The sequence below is a fragment of the Rhinolophus ferrumequinum genome, chromosome 17 (genome assembly GCF_004115265.2).
Source record: "Rhinolophus ferrumequinum isolate MPI-CBG mRhiFer1 chromosome 17, mRhiFer1_v1.p, whole genome shotgun sequence".
Classification (NCBI taxonomy): Eukaryota; Metazoa; Chordata; class Mammalia; order Chiroptera; family Rhinolophidae; genus Rhinolophus; species Rhinolophus ferrumequinum.
In genome coordinates, this window is record NC_046300.1 from 15694072 (window position 1) to 15717361 (window position 23290).

Sequence of the window (23290 nt, forward strand, 5' to 3'; positions counted from 1 at the left end):
AGAAATTCCAAGAGCATGGGCCCTTCCCTTTACTCTCACACCTCCTATGCCCTCTCTTCTTCCTCTCCCTAAATACTTCAGCCAGTGGCTTAGATGGACAAGCTAATATTTATAACTTAACAATTGCAAGAGGGACTTCTTGTCAATTTTAATAATTAGCACCTCGAAGATAGAATGATCTGCCTTTGTACACGCTCCAATAAAAGACTTTCCCTCCTTAACCAGTTTCCATTCCCAAAATGGCAGCTTTGTTAGTCTTTTGTTGGGAACAGCATTAAGCTCAGGCAGGGAACACCATGGCTTATAAGTTTCAGGCATTCACAGCTTCTAAACAGTCTCACAGTCCTCATTTAGATTGCCAGTGACGTTTTGTGAAAAGATAAAATATTTTGGACACAGAACCAAATCATTAGTTGTTTGTTCTTTCCATTGTTTCATTTCCCTGATCAGGCCCAATTTTAACAAAAACGATCCTACCCAACTCCCTTCCTTCCCACTCCATCCCTCCCACACCCAAATAATACACCAGTAATAGCCAAAAACTACACACACACTACGCTGTAAAAATGCAGAGTGAACACTATTGGGAAGAAGGCTGTGGATTGTGGAGATACTCTTTGAAGATCTGCAGTACCTTTTTGCTCTCCCATACACCCATTCTGCAAGTTTTGTCCTTCATAGAAGGCCCTTTGCTTTTCTCAGCGAAGGGCAGAACGGGCTACCTTGAAACACTTCTCCTCCTTCCCCTCCACTGGGATGAGTGTGCAAACAATACAGCATAGAGCAGCTTTAAAGCACTTGGACTGCTGTAGGGCACAGAAACTATACTGGCTCTTCAAAGGACATCTTCTCAAGCCACCTCTATGGTGTCAACACAAGTAGAACTCCTTCCTCTCCCCACTTGAAACCCACAGTCAGATGTGACAGGGGCTGGTACTCAAGAGAATTAATTCTTGTCATCTTTTTTTGTCATCACCCTCCGCGGGGTAGGAATGCCACGTCAGCCTTTCGTCATAGAAGGATGTGACAACCTGGGGGCCCTTGACATTGGCTTCCTTGGCAGGGACCAGGTCAGCCTCATCAGAGTTCTTCCATTTCATCAGGACCATGAGTTCTCCACTGGAGTCTGTAGCTCCAATAATCCGCCCTGGCTCCAAACCCCGGGCAAAGCCTCGTGGCTTTTCTGACTCCTTTTTTCTTTGGTTTGCTCTCCCCTCCCTTATCTTCAGAATCAGCCTCCCTCTGATTTATCCGTCTCACGTGCTGTTTTCTGTGGCTGTAGAAACTCAGCAACGAGGTCGGGGCCATCCAGGTTCTCTTCTGGCTCCCACGTGTTGTCCGCATCCGAGAACCCCTTCCACTTTAGGAGGTACTTACTCCACTTTGCCTTTTGCCACTCGACGGTCGGGAACTGTTTCCACCACATATTCCGCTTCCTCCTCTTCTAGCACCTCCTCCACTTTCTTCTTGTTTTTTTCCCATAGTGCCCGCCAGTTTCCTGGTATAAAGGGTGACGCTGCTCAGAGCAGCGCCCAGTAGCCCAGAGGAATCGGTGCCGCGCTCCTGGCGCGTCGCGTCGGGCGGGCGGGAGGAGTGGCGCCCAGAAAAGCAACAGGCCGGGTGGCCGCCGTCGAGCCCCTCCCTGACGCCCACGATGTACATATTGATGAGATCCCCAATCAGCCAAGCTGGCAGGTGGGACAGGCACATGATCCCTTTGGCCTCCCTTGACCCAGTCCTACAGTTCATTTGGAGGGATTCAAAATACAGTATGGCCGTTGTTAACACTGAGAAGAGCATAAATGGCCTAGGAAAACAAGAACTTGAGATGCCAATGTATACTAAATGCAGTCTCATTCCCAAGAGCCTGGACCCCTACATCCTGGTTCTGGTACCACTGGATAGTACCCGTTTAATTAGCTTCAGCTTCTTTATTCATTACTTAATGGGAGTAATATTTTTCCTATTAACTTTCCTAAGTTCCCTTTAGGAAGAGAAGCCCACTGGGATCCTTCAGTAGCTCCTCCCAGAATTTATTTAGGGAATCGGATTTGAGGGCTACAAGGAGTGGACTACAGTGGACACCCAGATCGTCTTTCAGAACTGAAGGACTTATTTTTGAGGTGCTGGGAGTGCTTCCAGCAGATAGCTCCTAGCTGGTAGCCTTCTTTGGGAAATGCTTAAACAGAAAAGAGCTGCTTGGGCCAAGGTTATTCTTCTTTTCTGGTTCAGCCCGTATTTAATGACAGAAGCAGGGCTATAAAGACCCCAACTTGAAAGACTGTGAAGAGCTAAGCTATTTTCAGGAATGCTTTGAATCTCAGACTAGCACTTGGTTGAAACTGCATCATAATCCACCTTTTCCCTCTGTGTATTCCGCCTGCTTCCTTTCCTTTCCACAGATATTTTCCCCATGAGTATCCTGAATAAAATTTCTGTATGCTAATCTTCATCATTGCTTACCGGTGAATCCAACCTGCAACACAAACTCAGTCTAGTGACTGGACCCTTATGTTATTTCTCTGAGTCTTTGTCCTTGTTTGGTGCTGTGGCTTGACTTTTTGAACTTGAAAAGTTGGGAATCTATATTTCTCTGGTCAGCCCCAGTGATGAATAGCTGGATTTTTTGTTTGACCACAGCTCTTAAATTTTGACTTTTACATCTGTCAAATGTACATGTCTTCCCACCATGCTCCACCATCCTCAAACACTATCCTTCATCCTCTTTAACTCATCACTGATCCCCCCAGATCAGTCCTCTCCAGGTCTCAGCCTAGTCACCTACTTCTGGGATCTCCTTTGTAGTTCAGCCTGCTTCACTTACCTTCTGTTATCACTTTGATCTTAGAGTTTGAGGCTTCAGTACAAGTCGAGTGAAGACTGACTTCTTTCCGCTCACAGCCCATATAGATTCTGGTATCTAGGATGAAGTTGGGGAAATGTCACCACATAAAAATAAAGCAATGTCTTCCTCAGAAATTAGCCATCTGCAGGAACCTCCACATAATTAGCCTTTACTACATGGTGATTTGCAGACTGACAGTGCTAAGGAAATAGGAAACAACCTTCTATGTTGCAATTATCACAAAACAAGCTATAATTTTGGAAATTGACACTTGGAAAGGTGTTATATGCTAACAGTTACAATCAGGAAATGGATGGTCAAAATGGAATGACAACAAAGACGAGTTAGTCAGAAGAAAGTCTCTTTACACAGGATTTGGTACCTGCATAAAATCGCATGGCTGACAGATCCAGCTAGAAAAATCTCATTATCAATGTTTAACCTATTTTTTAATGCCAGCATTTGTACCGCAGTCTCCTTTGTAATCATACCCTGAAGAAAAAGTGCCCTGCTCAGGTCATCAGGCACATCTTCCAGGGTAGACACATATAATATAATATGAATATATTGTAATTTTATGGAGTTAAAGTTGACTTCAAAATGAAAATTTGATGTACTAAACTAAAAAGTAAATTTTCTTTCTTTGGACTTCATAGAACAAACAAACAAAAAAACAACACACAAGTAATCTTCATGCTGTTTCTGCAGCATCTAGAAAGTGCCTGGTGCATAGTAGGAACTGAACAACTACACTGGCATTTGGATCTTTTCCAAAATCTATGTTGACTATAAGAATCCTACTTTAAACATAACATTAATAGATTTAAAGTAAGAGGATGGAAATGATATACCATGCATACACTAATGATAAAAAAGCTGGAATAGATATATTAATATCAGACTTCAGAGCTTAGAAAATTAGCAAAAATAAAACAGTATATTACATAATAAAAAAAGAGTCAATTACCAGAAAGACGTAACATTTCTGAATGTATATGCACCTTATAAGGGTACTTCACAATACATGAAGCAAAAGATGATAGAACTCGAAGACAAAATGGACAAATCAGATTCACAATTAGAGATGGAGATGTCCATCCTATTTTCTAAATAATCAATAGAACAAGTAGCAAGGAGGTAAAAGGCACACCACTAACAATCTTGGATATAATTGAGATTTATAGAACACCCCACCCAACAAGAGCAGAATACACATTCTTTTCAAGTTCAAATGGGACACTTGCCAAGAGTTACCATATCTTGCAACATAAAAGTAATCTTTAAAAATTTGAAGAATTGAACTCTTATAAATTTTGTTCTCCAAATTTAATGGAATTAATCATTAAATAACAGAAAGTTAAATGGAAGTCAACTAACATTTGGAAATTAAAGAGTGTCCTTCTAACTAATTCAAGGATCAAAGAGGAAATTTCAAGGAAAATCGTAAAATATATTAATGGAACAAAAATGAAAATACCGGAGCAGCCGGATGGCTCAGTTGGTTAGAGCACAAGCTCTGGGTTGCCAGTTCGATTCCCACGTGGGCCAGTGAGCTGCACCCTCCACTACTAGTAGATTGAAGACAATGTGCTGTTGCTGAGCTTCTGGAGGGGAGGCCGGATGGCTCAGTTGTTTAGAGCTCGAGCTCTCAACAAGGCTGCTGGTTCAATTCCCGCATGGGATGGTGGGCTGCACCCCCTGCAACTAAAGATTGAAAATGGCAACTGGACTTGGAGCTGAGCTGCGCCCTCCACAACTAGATTGGAGGACAACGACTTGATGCTGATGGGCCCTGGAGAAATATACTGTTCTCCAATATTTCCCAATAAAATTAAAAAAAAAAATTAAAAAAATGAAAATACCAAATAACAAAATTTGTGAAATACAGTTAATGCAGTAATTTAGAGGGAAATTAATAGCATTAAAATGTTCTGGTTTGCTAGTGTCACCATACCAAAGTACCACAAACCAAGTGACTTAAACAATAGAAATTTATTTTATCACAATTCTGAAGGCTAAAAGTATAAAATCATGGTGTTAGCAAGGTTGGTTCTTTCTGAAGGCTGTGAGGGAAAGATCTGTTCCAGGCTTTTCTCATTGGCTTATAGATAGTCATCTTTATGTTTATATGGCATTCTTCCTGTATGCATGTGTACAAATTTCCCCTTTTTATAAGGACACCATCATATTGGATTAGGGACCCAACATACACCAGAATAATCTTATCCTAACATAACTAATTACAACTATAGAGACCCTATTTCCAAATAAGACATTCTAAGTTACTGGGGATTAGAACTTCAATATATGAATTTTGGGGGGATATAATTCTAACCATGACAACTTATAAAAGAAGATCTCAAATCAACAACTTAATTTTTTACCTTAAGAAGTTAGAAAAAAAAAGACAAAAGGGAAGGAAGACAATAATATAATAAGAGCAGAAGTCAATTAAATTAGAAACAATAACAATAGAGAAAATCAATGAAATCAAAAGCTTATTTTTGAAGAGATCAATAAAATTGATGTACTTCTAGCCAGACTCAGAAAGCAAAGAAGAGAATATGCAAATTACCATTTGTCAGGAAAGATAAGGGATATCACTACAGACCTCATAGACATTAAAAGGATAATAAGAAAATATTATAATTCTAAGTATATAAATTCAGAAATTTGAATGAAATGCAGTAATTACTTGAAAGTCACAAACTACCCAACCTCTCCAAGAATAAATAGATAACCTGAACAAAACTATATCTAGTGAAGAAACTGAATTTATGGTAAAACAAACAAACAAACAAACAAATAAACCCTCCCCAAAGGGAAAACTCCAAGCTCAGGTGTTTTCACTGGCAGAGAAGAAAAGCTAAAGTTTACAAGATTGGTAAGGAGGGTCCTGTAGGGTAGGATACCCTCTTTATTAATTGGTCCGCCCCCATGGTTTACCCAGTCAGGCTCTGCAGCACTGGAGTTACAGGAGAAGGCCTGAAATGCTGATTCTAGGGGAAAAGGGAAGTTCTGCTCACCTAGAGAACTAAGCCTCTTTCTACACCACCGTGGGCAACAAGGACCTTAGAATTCTTCTGCTCAATGATTCTGAACTTGCTTCCAGAGTCTACATGGGCCGCTTTCTGAGTGTACCCCTATGCTCCAGAGTTGTTTTCAGAAAATGTAGACTGAGCTTGGACAGGCTTAGAGGATTCCTAGAAGATTCCACACAAGTTGCAGAAAGACTTTTACAGGGCAGCAGGCTGAGGTGGGGGGAGGGGTGAGAGAGAGGAAAGGGCAGGCTTCTTTGGGGAGCCAGAAGCTGAGGGGCTGGTTCTCCTCTTTGCAATACCATGTTCTAGTAGGGAATTTCAAGGAGTTTGAGAATTCTCAATTTGAACCTGAAGGCGCATTTTTTAGGGAAGTAGGGTAAAGACCCATGTTATTCAGGCATTTGTTAACTTGATGTATAACTGGTTTAATATCTAGGAGTATGGCAAATAGGATTCTCTTGTACTCTTATTCTGAGCCCTTCAGTATTAGCATCAGAGTGAGGGGAGAGGAGGAGAAGTTTTGCTGACTGTTGTATTCTGAGCACCCAGAACAATGCCTGACACAGAGGAGGCACTCAATAATAATTTTTGAATTAATGAATGTATGGACAAATGGATGACTTTAGTCCTCACAAGATACCTGGAAAGATAGATCCTACATAGAAAGAAAGTGGTAATGGTAAATGGTTGACACAGTAGTGGATAGTTCGAGGATGATTGGAGAAGAAAAATTCTTTAGGCCATTAGACAAGCAATATCATGGCCTGGGCATATAGAACTCAAGTAGATGAGCACATCTCTGATCAGTGTTCTGATCTCCAGTGGACTGTCGCTTGCTGTGTTTCCAGAAAAGTCGTCTTAGTCATTTTGTTGGGACTCACTAAATCTCCCCATCCGTGAGACGATGGCACAGTGACTCAGCTGGCTTCCCTGACCGCCAGGACTTTACTCCATATCTGTCCTGGTTGCCAAGAAGAGGTTGATTCTCAGAAGAAACTTTGGTTCAAGAATGATATCTGAACTTTTAAGAATCTCAGCTTTGAAATAGCTGATGGTATCCTTAGAAGAAAATAAATTTGAGAACAGAGTGTGGGGAAATTGTATTAGTAGAACACGTTTGCCCCACAACTATAAAAATTCTCCATTCACCATTTGAGTTTAATTGAGAGAGAATTTAAAACATTTTCCAAGCTAGTTATGTTTCTGTAACACAAAGTCATGGTTATTACTCAACTTCAAGATGAATTATTTTCAGCCATTCTTTATATCGGGGGAAAATACAGCAAACAAGCAATTTAATTATTTAAAAGAACATTGGAGCAATTAAACTTTTCCGACAAATACCACATGAGTAAAACAGAAGGACAGAAAGTAATATATTAACTGTTTGCCATTCAAATGGCTCATTGAGCCTCCAGCAATCATATGCTACAAATAGGATGTTTATATCACATGCAAATTTAGTGCCTAGAAAAGCATTAATGGCAAACTTTCACACAGCTCACTGGCTATGGTTTTTAATGATTCAGACACAAGAGAGCAATTGCTTCACCAATACCTCATTTATCTTCTCTGTAATTTCCTCCGTAGTTCTCTTAATTCTGTTATTAAGTAAATGACAATACCCACAATTTCTTTTAAAATGCAACTAACTACTAGATGGACAATAGTAAGTTAATAAAATATGTTTATAAATAAATATTTGTTTACATTGTTTTTGAATTGACATCTGTCTCTAAAATAAGATAGATGCAAGATATTGAACTCTGACATACAAATAACACTTAATTTATATATTTCCTCCAGTGTGTACAGAGCTATAGAGTTGTTATTATTTGACTGATTAAAGCCTTTTGCTTCAATTAGACATATACAAAGGGAAATTGAAAAACTCATTTGAATTTCAAATCCATCACCTTAACCATTCTACTATCAACATGGAAATATGAAGAACACAATTTACAAAGTGTTAAGTGCACTAGTATACAAATAAACCAGTATATTTGTACTGAAGGTCACTGGAGAAAAAGAGAAAAAATTCTTATAAAATTGGCTTTTAATATTTAAATATAATCAGTAGCATAATTAATGATTGAGTTACTTTCCTACTGTAATTTTTATTCAGAGTTTGCTCTTTAGTTCATTATATGGTGTGTGTATGTGTGTGTGTGTGGTGTATGTATGCATTGATTACTATATCCTTAAGAGACATAGAGATACTAAACACATCTTTAGTTTTTTTCTCCAAATGTTGATTAAAGAGATTATCGTTTTATTTATGTTGTGTTCCCTTATCTTTAAATATGCCTATTGTATTTCTAATTTATACTATTGTAATTTTTATCTCTAACACTTCTTTTTCTTCAGTCTTCCTTTTATCCTTTTGCATCCACTTGTAATAGAAGCAATATTTTTCCTATTTATCATTTTGGGATATTAATTAATTCTTATGTTTTCTTCTACTCATAGTATTATCAATGTTTCTTCGGTTTTCCCTTTTCTGATTTTGAATTTTATCCTTGACCTCCATATTAAATGTTTTCTAAAATGCTTGGGCATCCCTGGTTCATAGCAACGTATATTAAACTGATATTTGGAAACTCACTTTGTTTTGGGGTGAATGATGCTGGTGGTGGAGCAGTAGCACTTGTCATCTGACGCACTTCATTGTAAAGTGATCAGGCAAAAACCTGGCCATGTGGGACCGCCCAAGGTCAGTCTTTGTAGGTCTTGGAGATTTTTTTATCTTGAGCTGGCTAGCTTCCCCAGAGAGGAATACTTTAATCTTTTGTTTGAGTATGTTATATAAGGCTGACTTCCAGAGTTTGAATAAGAAAGGGAGCTCGGGGATCACTTTTCAGCAGGAAAGTTGTCACCTAATCTCTTGTTTTCAGTATTGGAATATCTCCCCTAGCCTTCCTATGCCTCAGATTCTCAAGTCCCAAGACTTTTTCACTTAAAATCTTGAGAGAGTAAACATCCAGGCTTCTTCTAAAGAGGGAAAGGGTTAAGTAATTTGGCTTTGTAGGAAAAACGAGGAGATCCACATTTCTTACTGCTCCTTAATCAAACTTTCAACCAAGTTTACTGTTCTCCATTTCCGTCTGGCTTTCTTGACTTCTGAAGTAACAGATGCAATAAATCTGTGTGCATTTTGGGGTGGGGTGGAGCAGTGGCAGGAATCATCTTGCTTCTTTTTGGTTTTTATATCCCAACCACCAATTGCCACCAGCTCAAGTTGTATCTTGCCTTTTCTGTTCTGTCAATTAAGGCACTTCTTATTTATCCTCCATTCTCCTTTTCTTTTCTTTTTTTCTTTTTTAATTAAAGTTTATTGGGGTGACAGTTGTTGGTAAAGTTACATGGATTTCAGGTGTACAATTCTGTATTACATCATCTATAAATCCCCATTCTCCTTTTCCATACTCTCTCCCTCCCTCCCTCCCTCTCTGTTTTGCGGATTCCTGTCATATAAACCATCAAAAGTAATAATAATAATAATAGTAGTAGTAGTAGTAGTAATGATAGTGTTATGCCACTTTCTAAAATCTTCCATTGAAGGTAGTGACCAGGAATCAGGAAAAGACCAAAACCAAAAAAGGTGTCTTAGTCCTTTCAGGCTGCTATAACAAAACACGGCAACCTGGGTGACTTATAAACAACAGACATTTATTTCTCACAGTTCCAGAGTCTGGAATTCCAGGATCAGGGTGCTAGCATGATTGGTCCTAGTGAGGTCGCTCTTCTGGCATGCTGACTGCAGATTTGTCACTGTGTCCTCACCCATAAAGGGGGTTAGTGAACTCTGTGGCACCTGCTTTGGAGAGGCACTTATCCAGTTCACAAGGGCTCCACCCTCATGGCCTAAGCACTTCCCAAAGGCCCCACCTCCTCATACCATCACAAATATTAGGATTTCAACATATGAATTTTGAGGACACTCAAATATTCAGACCAAACCGGAAGAGTAGTGGATTGTATGGTCTGATGGCATGTGCAGTGAAAGAGGTTTTCCTGTGGGTCTTGGGGAGAAAGAAAAGAAATAATTCAGCAATAAGTATTAAGGACAGTAACCTAGCCCTCCCTCAAGCCCTGTGACAGCTGGGTTCTGAGAGAGAAAAGTAGCCACCACTTGAAAGGTTCCTAAAGAAACAATGCTCCTAGAGTGGGTCAGATGTCAGTGACTTCTAGAAGTGAAGGAAATCTAAAAGAGGTTGACAGGGTATTTTGTTGATGCCAGCTGTCGTATTCCAGAGATCATAATGGAAAGCTGTGGGAGCTTGGCAAGGAGTGGACATTTGTGTTGGGTTATGGACGTGCAGAACCCTTTGAAGACAATGTCCTTGTGATAATGGGTTACGTGGGTGGTTTGGACATCCAGTGATGACAGATAATGACGGGTGTAAGAATGAAAGGATTTGTTCTGGTGGCCAAGGGAAAGGTGAGTGGTCAGTTTTAACACACAGCAGCATTCTCAGGCCTGGTCTCTTGTGACGCTGTGATTACAACGTGGGACAGGTAACGTGTCTGCAAGGGCTAAGCCAAAAGCACACTGGGCCCTCCTTGGTAGACTGAAGTAAGTGGTGTGGTTTTCCCAAGTTCTCCACAAACTCTGAGGTCTCTATCCACTGAACTGTGACCTGGATCTGCCATCAATGGTGTGTGCAACCCCAGAGAGCATGGCTGCGCCTCCATTCCGTCACCTACAAAAGGAGGACACTGGCTCATTTCAGTGCTTCTCAAACTTTTCTACCCCACATCCTTTGGGGATGTGGAGGTGGCCTGAATACACTTAACATTTATCACATTTTAGCTTAACATTCAATGTGAAGTTTAAGTGGGAAATATATTAGTCCATGTGGTACCATCATTTCTTGACATATTAATTGGGTTTTACTGTTTTTGCTGTACAGAACCATGCCAAGTTAGAGTTATGTGCGTTATGTTTCCTGTATTTTCCTGCTTCTGTTTCTGGGAGGTTGCCAGATCCTTAATTTTCCTACCTCATGGATTTTTTCAGAGTATAAGAATGAAACTAATGAATGTCAATCATGCTTCCTATTTGTGAAAGTCTAAAGTCATGGAGCAGCCTTTGCTAGGTGTGAGGTTTCATAATATAAAGGGAAGCTGGTACGGGCCATGAAAGAGGGGGAATTTCTCCCCAATCTGGAAGAATGAGAGAGTTTGGGACTGGTGCATAGTGCAGATGTGGGGCCCCAGTCCCAGCTGCACCCAGAAGAGTGTGTGGTGAACATCAGAGGCTTTACCCTTGGTCTGGGGGCGCCAGCATCAGGGGGTTCCCATGTCTGAATTTAGCTCTGTTGCAGCATACGTGATGGTTTCAGACCCCAGAACCTTTTACTAACAGGGTGTCACAAATGGCTGTGATGAAATGAAGGTAAATCAATCCTTTTCCATTTGGGGAACTTCCTGGAGTACTCCCAGATTCTTGCATGACCCCTGAGAGATCCCTACCAGCTGCTGCTTAAATCTTCCTTTGTGCCAGCGGTGATGCAGGGACTGCTGAGTCATGGTTAGCTCATGACCTTGGTAAACTCTCTCGGTCCCCTTTCCCTCATTGGGTAAATGAAAAGGTAAGTCTGCTTGATTTCTATGGTCACATCCAGCTTTAAAATAAAATGTGATTCTTTTTTATCAGACAAGCATACCTACGCTGAAGATTTCTCCCAAACCTCCCTCTCTGTCATCTCCTAAAAAAGACTGCACCCTGGATTAGCACAGCACTTTTACTAAGCCATTGCATTACACGTCAGAGAAAAGCATCTTTTCTGCCAGCTTCTTTTTATCTTCCTGTGTGTTAGAGTGCTAGAGAGTTCATTCTGAGCACTAAAATTAGGAAAAATAGAGTAATTTCTTTGTTGTTCCTCCTAGCAGAACCAATTTCAACAGCACAATGAAAATAGCATGAAACATGATGTAAGGAACAAACATTATTTAAATCTCTGGAGCTCAGCAGCATTTTTAAAAATCAGAAGTAAAACTAAGACTTTAAAAAGATGCAACTAATTAAAATTAGAAAGTTTTAGTAAATAGTGAATTAAAAAAATACTTTTTTCTCAAGGAAAATACCCTAAAAGAAATTTCCTCTTGTGCACTTGAAAATAAATTGTTATCCAACCGTTGACAGTACATGCATTTATACCTTTGGAGAGAGTAAAGGAGACAGTGGGTGGAGACATCCTTCATCCTTTCTCTGGCTTGCTCTCTATTGTCTTTCCCCATAGAAACCAGAGGTGGAACAGTCACTGACCCCAAACAATCAAACAAACCCACTCTTCATGCATCCTTACGCATGTGGAAACTCCTACAAAAATGGCTTTTTTCCATCCACACCAACATGTGGTGAACTTGGGACTTGAGCCTCCATCTTGACATCAACATCGGAAACATCATATTGTCATGATAGGCAAGCAGTGGCATTTAGTCACGATTACATATGAAGGTCTGACAATTACATTTGCGAACTTGCCAGCGTGCGCTTACATTGGCAGCACGGTACAAACAGCTCGGTGAAGTTTCATAGCCTTGGTTTATCAGTGTCTCACAGCTATGTTCGTGTAGACGTATGGTGGTGTCTTGCTGAGTGGCATTCATTATTGTTGTTGTGTGTTTTTGTGTGCCGTCACAAGAATGTCTGAGCTTGAATTAGAGCAACGAACAAACATTAAATTTCTTGTTAAACTTGGCAAGAGTGGAAGTGAAATCAGGGACATGTTAGTCCAAGTTTATGTAGACAATGCCATGAAGAAAATGGCAGTGTACAAGTGGACTAAATGTTTTTCTGAGGGAAGAGAATACATCACCGATGAAGAGAGGTCAGAGCAGCCAGTAACGAGCAGAGCTGATGAAAATATTGCAAACATTCGTCAAATTTTGTGTCAAAATCATTGGCTGACTGTGAGAAGCACAGCAGACCAAGTAAACATCGATAGAGAAACAGGAAAATCTTAGCTGAAAATCTTGGCATGAGCAAAGTGTGTGCAAAAATGGTCCTGAAGGAACTCTTGCATCATGACAATGCACCAGCTCACACAGCACTGTCTGTGAGGAAGTTTTTAGCCAATAAACAAATAACTGTATTGGAACACCCTCCCTACTCACCTGATCTGGCCTGACCCCCAATGACTTCTTTCTTTACCCAAAGATAAAGGAAATATTGAAAGGAAGACATTTTGATGACATTCAGGACATCAAGGGTAATACAATGACAACTCTGATGGCCATTCCAGAAAAAGAGTTCCAAAATTGCTTTGAAGGGTGAACTAGGCGCTGGCATCAGTGCATAGCTTCCCATGGCGAGTACTTCGAAGGTGACCATGGTGATATTCAGCAATGAGGTAGGTAGCACTTTTTCTAGGACGAGTTTGCGAACTTAATTGTCAGACCTTGTAGATGAATGGTGAAGATTTTGGCTTCAGACACTGGAGTTCACATTTCAACTATGTTTCGTATTAAAAGAAGAAGTTTCTTAATATCATGGGGCTTTCGTGAAGAGATAGACCTTGCTTTACCCCAAACCACGTAGCTAAATCCCATCAATCCTGGCCAAGTTTTGAAGCTGTACACCAATGCCTCAATTCAGTGTAGAGTGTGCTGAGGACCTTGTAAAATCCCAGTGCAGTAGATCTTGGCAGGGGCTGGAGTTCCTGCGTGTCCCAGGTCCCAGGTGCTGTGGATGCTGCGGGTCCATGCACCACTCTCTGATAGCAAGGCTTTCCACTGCACCCACGGAGAATATAATTGACATCTATAGAAACGTTCTTTTTAAAGCATGTGAAAAACAAAATACTTTCCCCAAATAACTTCAGAAGAAGTATCCATTTACTCCGTGTAATTTGCAAAGTAAATCATTTGGTGCTAAAGAAAAGTCTAAGGTTTTATGGAGGTTTTAAGACTGGAAAGATCATATCCCATCTAGGAGGTGGGATCAAGGAAGCGTGTCAGAAGAGAGGCACTTGGCTTATGCATGAAAGGATACGACGATTTAGATAGGTGAAAATGGAGAAGCCGTTACAGCCGTTAATGTAATAGTAATAGTAATAACAATAATGATAACAGCAACAACAACAGACGTCTGTGTGGCACTTACTGTCTGCCAAGCGCTGTTCTAAACTTTCTACACATCGTAACTCATTTTCCCCTCAACACAACTCTACGAGGGAAGTACTTGCACAATATCATTTTATGTATAGAACCGACATAACTGGGGCGCAGCGTGGTTAAGTAATTATTCATTGTACTTTCCCAAGGTCTTAAAGCTGGTAAGGAAGGAAGCTGGGGTGTGAATGTAGACAGAGAGGCTTCAGAGTCTGTAATCTAAAGCACTCTGCTCTACCACTTCATTGAATGGAATGTGTGTGGGGTGCTTACTGGGAGCGGATTCACTTACCTGGAAGAGTGTGAAGGGTGCATAAAATACAGAGAGCAGGAGGGGAAGGAGCCACAGAGCAGTCAGGACGTTCATTGAAAAAAGAAATAAATAAAGCGAAGGAATTTGGACGGAATTCGGTAGGAAAAAAGCCATTAATGCTAAGCTCTGGCATTGGCTCACGGATACAAACTCAGATTCTCTACAAAAAGGGAGAACAAATAATATTTTAAGCACATCGCTAGTCTAAAGACTTTTAATATGTAGATTAACACAGACGTTGATTTCAACAGACTGTGTTCAGTTCCTTACGCTTCCATTTATAGTTGTCAGCCGTTAAATAAATGGAACATTGAGGTGGCTATTAAACAGTATGAATGCTTTTAACTTTTTATGGTCAAGTGACTTTTGCAAAACACACACACGTATGTACACACACCCACACTAATGCAGACTCATTCTCATATTGGGTGGATGGGCATGAGAGAAAATATGGCCCATCACTTTGAATAAAATACCATAGCTGGACTTCCCATTGACACTAAGTGGCCCTCTGGCTGACATACAGGAATCCATGAAGGAGACCTGAAGGCAATGCCTGGGACTGAAGAAACAGTGTTTAGTGTTAAATGTCAAGTGGCTGGTTATTTGAGCAAAGAAAAGTGGCTAATAGGGGGCTGCTGCCACTGTTAGCATGTGGCTATTCTTGTAGCAGAAAAAATAATGGGATGACTCCTCTCATCCTTTGTCTTTGTGTCACTGACCTGAAGGGAAATCAAAGAGCAGAGAGTTTTATGTCTGGTATTCTACCCCCAAGTTCTTTTCCTCGTCACTTCTGACACCTGGGTCTTTCAGCTCTTCTATTAAGCATGAATAGGGACTTCAGTCAAGCAGAACATTTTAGAATCTCTGGGTCTATATGGACTCAGAGAACCTTCTTTCCTTTTGATTTCACACTTGGTGCATCCCAGGATACACTTGGGGTGGGAGGGAGTATTTATGCTCCTGTGAGTACACATCGTGCCCAGTAACACAGCGGGGGTAGGGGTAGGGGGAGGGATGCCCACCCTCTCCCAATCACAGCAACTGTTCAGAACAGCACACCAAACCTTGCCCTCACTCCAGTTTGCCAGCTCACAAAGTCTATTCTCTGGTTTTCCTTCCATCTTGCCACATCTTGAGAGTGGCATTGAACACTGTCCAGATATAAACTTGAAGATGTGTCAGCCATGATGTTTCTCCTTCTGACTGCAATCTCAGATGTCCTGGGTAATTACCTCGTGCCTCTCGCCTGGGCTTCAGGACCCCAACACTCACCCCACTCCTGGGTTAGATTTCCACGACCTCAACTTCCTCCATCATTGAGGGCTGGCTTATACACTGAAGTTCATCTGAATAACAATACTACTTGATTGAAACCTTACAGTCTCAGGCATTGTGCTAACAGTTTTAAAGACATTATACTACTTAAGTCTCAGAATAAAATAGCTATTACTGTTTCTATTTTACAGATGAGAAAACTTAAGCACTGTGCTAAGTAAGGGCTTAATAAATGTTGCCTACTACTGCTACAATTATAACAATTGATTTTATAACATTGTGATGCCATTTGGTCAACTACATGTAAGAAACAATGTTCCAGTGTGAGAGGCAGGCACATCGTTGTATAGATAATGCTTTTGAAAGGGTTGTGATGGAAATAGGTATACACAGAAAAGCATGATTATATCACAGAAGAGGGTCTGAAGTGTGTGTGTGCCGTAGGGGAGGAGTGAGACTTTCTCCCCCACCTCCAGGAGCCTCTGGAAAAGCATGGGAACAGTGTGATTGTGATAATAACTTGGGAGAAATATTGGTATCATTTGTGGGACTAAGGGCACCAGCGACATTCCTGTGGTACTTGGGCAGTATCACCACAGTAAACTGCCTTTTCCAAAATGCCATATCGTTTAAATATACTACATCCTTAGTGATTTTTTTTTTGGGGGGGTTCACCTTTTCTATGAATGAGAGAAGTGTGTTTTAATCTCCCAAAGTGACTGTGTGTTTGCCTAGTTCTTTTTGTACTGCCAGTAATTGTTTTCTCTTTCTCTTTATGTTGACATATGTTATTAGATGAATACAAATTTAGAATTGCTACATTTTTCTGGCGAATTGAATCAATATATTATCTTCCACTTGATCTCTAATAATGCTTCTCCTTAAAGTTTGTTTTGCAACCTTAAAGGCTTTTTGTTCTTGGTTAGTGTTTGTGAGGTATGAATGTTGTTGTTTTCTGTATGTGTTTTGCATTCAAGTTTTTAAAAGTAAACTTCAAATTTTAGAATAGTTTTACAGTTACAGAAAATTTGCAGATAGTCCAGAATGTTCCAACATACCCCACAGCTAATTTCCTCTATGGTTAATATCTTACAGTAGTGTGACACATTTGTTAGAATTAATGAACCCATGTTGATTCAGTATTATTAAAGTTTATACTGTATTTAGGTGTCCTTAGATTTTGCCTAATGTCCGTTTTCTGTTCCAGGATATCTACCATATAAATTTAGTTGACATGTCTTCTTAGTCTTTCTAGGCTTTTCATGGCTAGGACAGCTTTTCAGACTTCCTTTATTACTATTATTTTTTTAATGACCTTGACAACATTGAGAATTATTTGTCAGGTATTTGGTAGGATGTCTGTTAGTTGGGATTTGTCTGATGTTTTCCTTGTCACTGGATGGGGTTTATGAGTTTTGGGAAAGATCACAAAGTGTCATTTTCATCACATCATATTAAGAGTATATACTCTGAACGTGACTAATCACTGTTAGTATTGACCTTGATCACATAGTTGAAATAGTCTTTGTCAGGTTTCTGGTTTCTCTTCTCCACTAGAAAGCTGCCTGTTCACTGCGCCCGCCCTTCTCCCTCCCCTTCATACAGTACTCTGAGGATTGTTACCTTGAGCAGACAAGCTTACAGAGTGAAAATTATACCCACCTTTTTAAGAGCAGGATATCTACATAAATTATTCATAATTTCTTGTCTTTTCTCTCTAATTTACTTAGTCAATCATTTATATCAGTATGGATTTATTTTTATACTTTAGGTTAGAACCCAGTACTACTTGATTTTGTTGCTTCAATTGTTCCAGATACGAGGAACACTGTAAGCTCTTCCAATTCCCTCCTACGTCCCTTTAACACAGCCCCGTCATTGAGGCTACTCTGTAACAAGAACTTTATTACTTTCTGGCCCTAGAAGATGCTCCAGGGTGCTTTTGTATTTCCTACCCCATTTCTAGACCAGTTGTTTCCCCATGGAGCATTGGTTCCTTTCCTTGGAGAACAGTGTTAGAAACAGAGATCTCGGTACTTCCTGTGCTTCTTGCGGCTATGGTTATTATTGCCTCTAGGTCCTCTCAGCAGACAGAAGTAAATATATGTATGCATACTAACCTGCGTATATGCTCATATCTATAAATATTATTTCGTGCAGTCACATGTATCTATATTAACTTAAACATGAGTTAATACTATCTCATTACCATACATACAAATCTCACCTCTTCCCCTTCCTTATCTATAAATTCCCAAGCCAGCAGCAAGAAACCTGGATCCAACCATCCACCATTCATTTATTTAATTGTTCAATTCCAGTATAAAAACATAGCAGCATGAGAATTATTAACCCATAATCCAATTAGGAAAAAAATTGATCAACTAACTACAGTGCTTACGTAGAGTTTATTTTGCCTCAAGTGTTACAGACTCCACTCATTTTCAAAGTTCTCTTTTCTTCCACTTCCTTCAGTAATGTTGTTTCATATACTTTTAGAACAGTTAGAATCTTTCGTCATATTCTACATTCCATCCCGGAATTCCCTGACCTACTAAATTAGTTTTTAAAATTTGCATACATTACTCTTTGAGCTGTAAAGTTCTACGGGTTTTGATCAATGCATAGTGTCATGTATCTACCATTACATTATCATACAGAATAGTTTCAGTGTTTTAAAAGATACCTTGTACTTCAACATTCAACCCTGCTGCTCTCCCCTGAAACCCCTGGTAACCACCAATGTTTTTTCACCGTCACTGGACTTTTGCCTTTTCCCGAATGTTGTATAATTCGAATCATACAGTATATAACCTTTTCAATTGTGTTTTTTCATTTAGCAATTTACATTTAAGATTCATCCATGTCTTTCTGTGGCTTGATAGCTGTTATCAATTATAATTCATTGAAAAAATTATGGTTTCCCTAGTGTTTGCAGTACATGCTTTTAACTAATCTAAGTTTGCTTCAATTAACACTATCTTATTTTCTTCCCTCCCATCCCTTATGACATCGTTGTCATTCATTCCCCTTATTCATATGGTATAATTATCTAACATTTTGTTACTATTATTGCCTTTTAGATAAATTAAGAATAAAAATATAAAATATTTTATTTTACCTTTATGGTTTTCTTTCTGACACTCTTCCTTTCTTCATGTAGATCCAAATTTCTGACCAATATAATTTCCCTTTTTCCTGAAGAATTTCTTTTAAAATGTCTTGCAGAACAAATATGTTGATGATGAATTCTCTCCGTTTTTGTTGTATGAGAAAGACTTTATATCTCCTTAACTTTTGAAAGATACCATCACTGCATATAGAATTCTAGGTTGGTGGGTTTTTCCCTCAATGTTTCATTACATTGTCTTCTTCCTTGCATGGTCTCTGAGGAGAAGTCTCCAGTAATTTTTATCTTTGTTCTATAGACAAGATTTTTCCCCTCTGGCCTCTTTCAAGGTCTCTTCTTTGTTTTTGGTTCTCTGTAAGTGAAATAAACTTGTAAGATGTCCAAGTATATAGTTTTGGATTTTATCCTGCTTAGTGTTCCCTGAGCTTCCTGGATCGGTGATTTGGTGTCTGTGATTATTTTGAAAAGTTTTCAGGCATCATTACTTCAACTGTTTTTTTTCTGTTTATTTTCTCTTTCTTCTTCTGGTATTCCAATTACTCTTAGGTGACATCTTTTGAAATTACCACTCTTCAATGTTTTGTTCTAATATTTCATCTTCATCCTTTTTCTGTCTTTGAATTTCCATTTGGGAAGTTTCTATTGACCTGTCTTCAAGCCCACTGATTCTTTCCTGGGCCATGTCTGGACTACTGATGAGCCTATAAAAGGCATTCATTTCTGTTTAATGTTCTTGATTTTTAGTATTTCCTTTTCATTCTTAGAGTTTCAGTCCCTTTGCTTATAGTACCTATCTATTCTTTCATGTTCCTACCAGTTTATGGCTCCAGAAGCTTGTCAGCTGTGACATTCTGAAATGTTTTCAGGGTGTTAACACAGTAATAAACCATGTCAGAAGTCCATTCACTCCTCCTGTGCTCAACTATTAACAAAAACTAAATTGCTTTAGTTCTGATTCTTTCGACTGTTCCTAAAAGTTCACCTCTCTTTTGGCCAGGACAGCACTTGTGAGTCACTTCAAAATCCTTTATCCTGACCTCTTACTACAGGTCCGTATGAGCCTGATGGATTCACCCAGGTGCACTTAGAAGTGTTTTCACCTCTGGTGAAGTGCTCGCTCATTTCTAGCCCTGAAGTGCCTCTGTGGTATGGGATGCTCAGGTCTACACTGTTGCATGGTCAACCAGGTGTGCAGACGAGTTAATGCCTAAGGAGACCACCCCTTGACTCGTGGAGGATGGAGCCCAAAGATAAGTGCTTCCTCTTTTCTGTTCAGAGAAATACTTAATAAGATGCCTCATAGGGTCCCAGCTGGGTTGAATAAGGATTATCGCTTGCAGTGGCAGCCAAGTTGATTGTGTATCCTCCTTCCTGCTCCCTCTCCTGTCTTGCACTCCTGCTCCTGGGATTACATTGCAATTAAACCAGCCTGTGCCTCAGACTCTACTTTCAGGAAAACTTAAGAAACAAACAAACAAACAAACAAAAAAGCAGAGGAAAGAAAGGCTTGTATGACCTGATGGTGGAAGGTTGCAGATGGTCTAGGGGAGGACCTGATCCTTCCTGGATCAGGACTAGAATGCTACTATAATTCTTCTTTTCTCTCTTCCATTTGTATTCTTCACTCTGTGAGGGTCTCTTTGGCTTCTCCAGTAGAAATGTCTTCCAAGAGCAGAAGGGAAGTAAGCTTCGGACAGCCTTGGCCTCATAGTCCAAAAGCTCCCTTACCCCTTCCCAACAGAACCAGGTCAGGGACTTATATGGACTCGGGTAGGGTCATGTGTCCCATCCTAACCACAGAGGCTGAGGAAACCAGGCACCACGAGAGCTCTGTCTGCTGCTAAGGAGGTAGTGAGGACTACTCCCAGAAGAAGCTGGCTGAACCAGGATTTATAAAAGGTATTATGAGTATTGTGTTTTTATAGTAGCAGACACTGAGAAATACCAAGCTCTTAATATCCTTAATTTTTAATTATTTAGTTTTCCAGCTTTATTGAGATATAGTTGACATATAATATTGTGCAAGTTTAAGGTACAGCATACTGATTTGATACACTTAAATATTGCAAAATGATTACCACGATAACATTAGCTAACACATCCATCATATCACATAATCACCATTTCTTTTTTCTAGTGAAAGCATTTAAGATCTATTGTCTTAGTAACTTTCAAGGATATAATACAGTATTATTCACTATAATCACCATGCTGTACATTAGATCCCCAGAACTTATTCATCTTAGAACTGAATGTTTACACACTTGGACCAGCATTTCCCCCACCTCCCAGCCTCGGTAACCACCATTCTACTCTGTTTCTATGAGTTTTGCTTTCTGAAATTCCACATATAAGTGAGATCAGTAATCATCTTTGTCTGACTTATTCCATTTAGCATATTGCCCTCAGGGTCCATCCATATTGTGGCAAATAGCAGGATCTCCTTCTTTCTCGTGGCTGAACAATGTCCTTCATTTTTAGGACAACATCTGCTGTGTGTTTCCTTATAATTTGGCAGACCTGTACCCTAGATATTCAGGCCAAAACAGACAGATAAGAAAGCTGTCCTTGTGTCCTCACGTTGGTCACAGCTTCTGTCCTCGGCTTATCTGGCCAGTCCATCTTAAATTCAACTTTGGAGCTTGTTCCTCACAGATTTCCTAATTTCTGCCCTTTTTACTGTTTGGTCCTGTTGCTTTCTACTGCTTTTATCATTCTGGCTCTGGCTCATTTCCTCAGCTATGATTAACACGTACTGATTTGCAAGTTTGGGCCGCTTTGGTAAATACCTTGAGAAGTCCCTTGAGTCCCCCTGGGCCCTGCGCTGCAACACAGGTCTGCCCACTGCTGTGACTGGGATTGCAATCTGCATACTGTAATATCAGGTGTCCCCCAAACCTTAGAATTAAAGTGACCCTCTAAGACTACCATGGTAAAATCCAAACAAGCAATAAAATGAGTCACTTCTGCAAACATCCAAGGCATTCAAAAAGTGTGTATGTGTGTGGGTGTGTGGGAAGGTGGATATTTGCAAATTTGGGAACATCCCATCTCTACTTTGACCACTTGGATATAACTTTGGGAAGCAGGATTATGACTGTAATAATATAAAAAGTTAATCAAAAACACTGCAAATTGTATGAAAAAGTCCCTGATAATGGAAAATGACTGGCCCACATGGTCGATACTGCAGAGAAAGGGCTTACTGTGTAATGAGCACTAGCCAAGGAAGAGAGTCACAGAACTGGGAGGATGGGACTATTTAGATCTCAGGAATGGCGGGATGCTGCACATTGCTCATCATGAACGGCGTAGAATCCCTCACAACTGTCTCAGCCCCTCGATCTTCCGAGGTCCCATTTACGTTTGGCGGAGCTGTAAAGATTATGCTCAAATGGGATCTGACCAAAAGGAGTGGCCCTGCCTTGAAGGCATGGGAAGCCTGTTCCAATGTTCCTGGTACTGTGTTCCCAGGCAACTTTCTTTAAAACAGTGCAGCTTTCCCACCCGCAGTGCAGCCATGGCAGGGGTTCACCGCTCCTCCCACTGGTGTTTATTCTATCATTTAGCAACTGTTCTTGGAAGAAACATTCTGCTTCCAAATCTAAAGTGTAGCATGGCAAACCTTTTGATGCGGGAGATTAAGCATGACTACTGCACACGATGGTCTCACCTTAATTAAGCTAATTCATTCCAGGGTTGCAGTTCAATGAGCAGCACAAGCTGCTCACCGAAGAGAGAATCTTTCTATGGTTGATGGGATTCAGAAGCTAGAGAACAGGTCAGGAAGACTTTGTGTTGGTTCTTCCGAAATTTCTTCAGAACACACACACATACAAACACACACACACACACACATGCATGCACACACACATGCTTACATCTTCTCACACACATGTAAATCATGCATCGCTTCATACTCCAGAGTGTTCCTACCATGCAATGATGCCATTTATCTTTCTATCCAGAAAGATTATAGTTTTTATATTTCTTGGAGTTATTTGATTACTACTATTTTTCATAGTAATTTTCCATAAGGCATTTATTATCTTAGAGAATTTTCCAGTATATGCTGTTGTGTGTAGCCTTTTCCTTTTTTCTTTATAAATTATTTCTTGTCGGATTATTTGATATGACACATATCATTATTTGTCTTTCGTTTTCTGTTTCAGGACTTTTGCATTTGATAGGAAAAGTAATTCATTTTGAAGAATCAACACACTTTGCTTTAACCTTCCCTGATTCTAGTTGCTAAGCTACTTTTATTCATGCCACAGTCAACACTCTGTGCTCATAGGTCCCTGAGTTCGTATCTGACATTGGGTCACTTGTGATAGAGGCCACCGTAATAGAACTGGTCCGAAAACTGTGGTAACAAAGGTTTCCTTTAGAAAAGCTGATCTCTGCCCACTTCTCCCACAGACACTTGGATTGCTCAGCTGCACTGGCCACTTTTCTGCTGCTCAGACCAGACAGATCTTTGGGGTCTCCTGTTCCCTCTATCTCTGCCCATGGCTGCCTCATTCTCCTCCTGTTATTCTCAGCTCAGATCTCACATGATCAGA

The 23290-nt window shown here is 40.0% G+C and overlaps 1 pseudogene; it reads right to left on the bottom strand.

Moving 5' to 3' along the window:
- Nucleotides 1-809: 809 nt before the first annotated feature.
- On the bottom strand, nucleotides 810-21597 carry LOC117037143 (chromobox protein homolog 1-like; annotated as a pseudogene).
- Between the last annotated feature and the right edge of the window lie 1693 nt (nucleotides 21598-23290).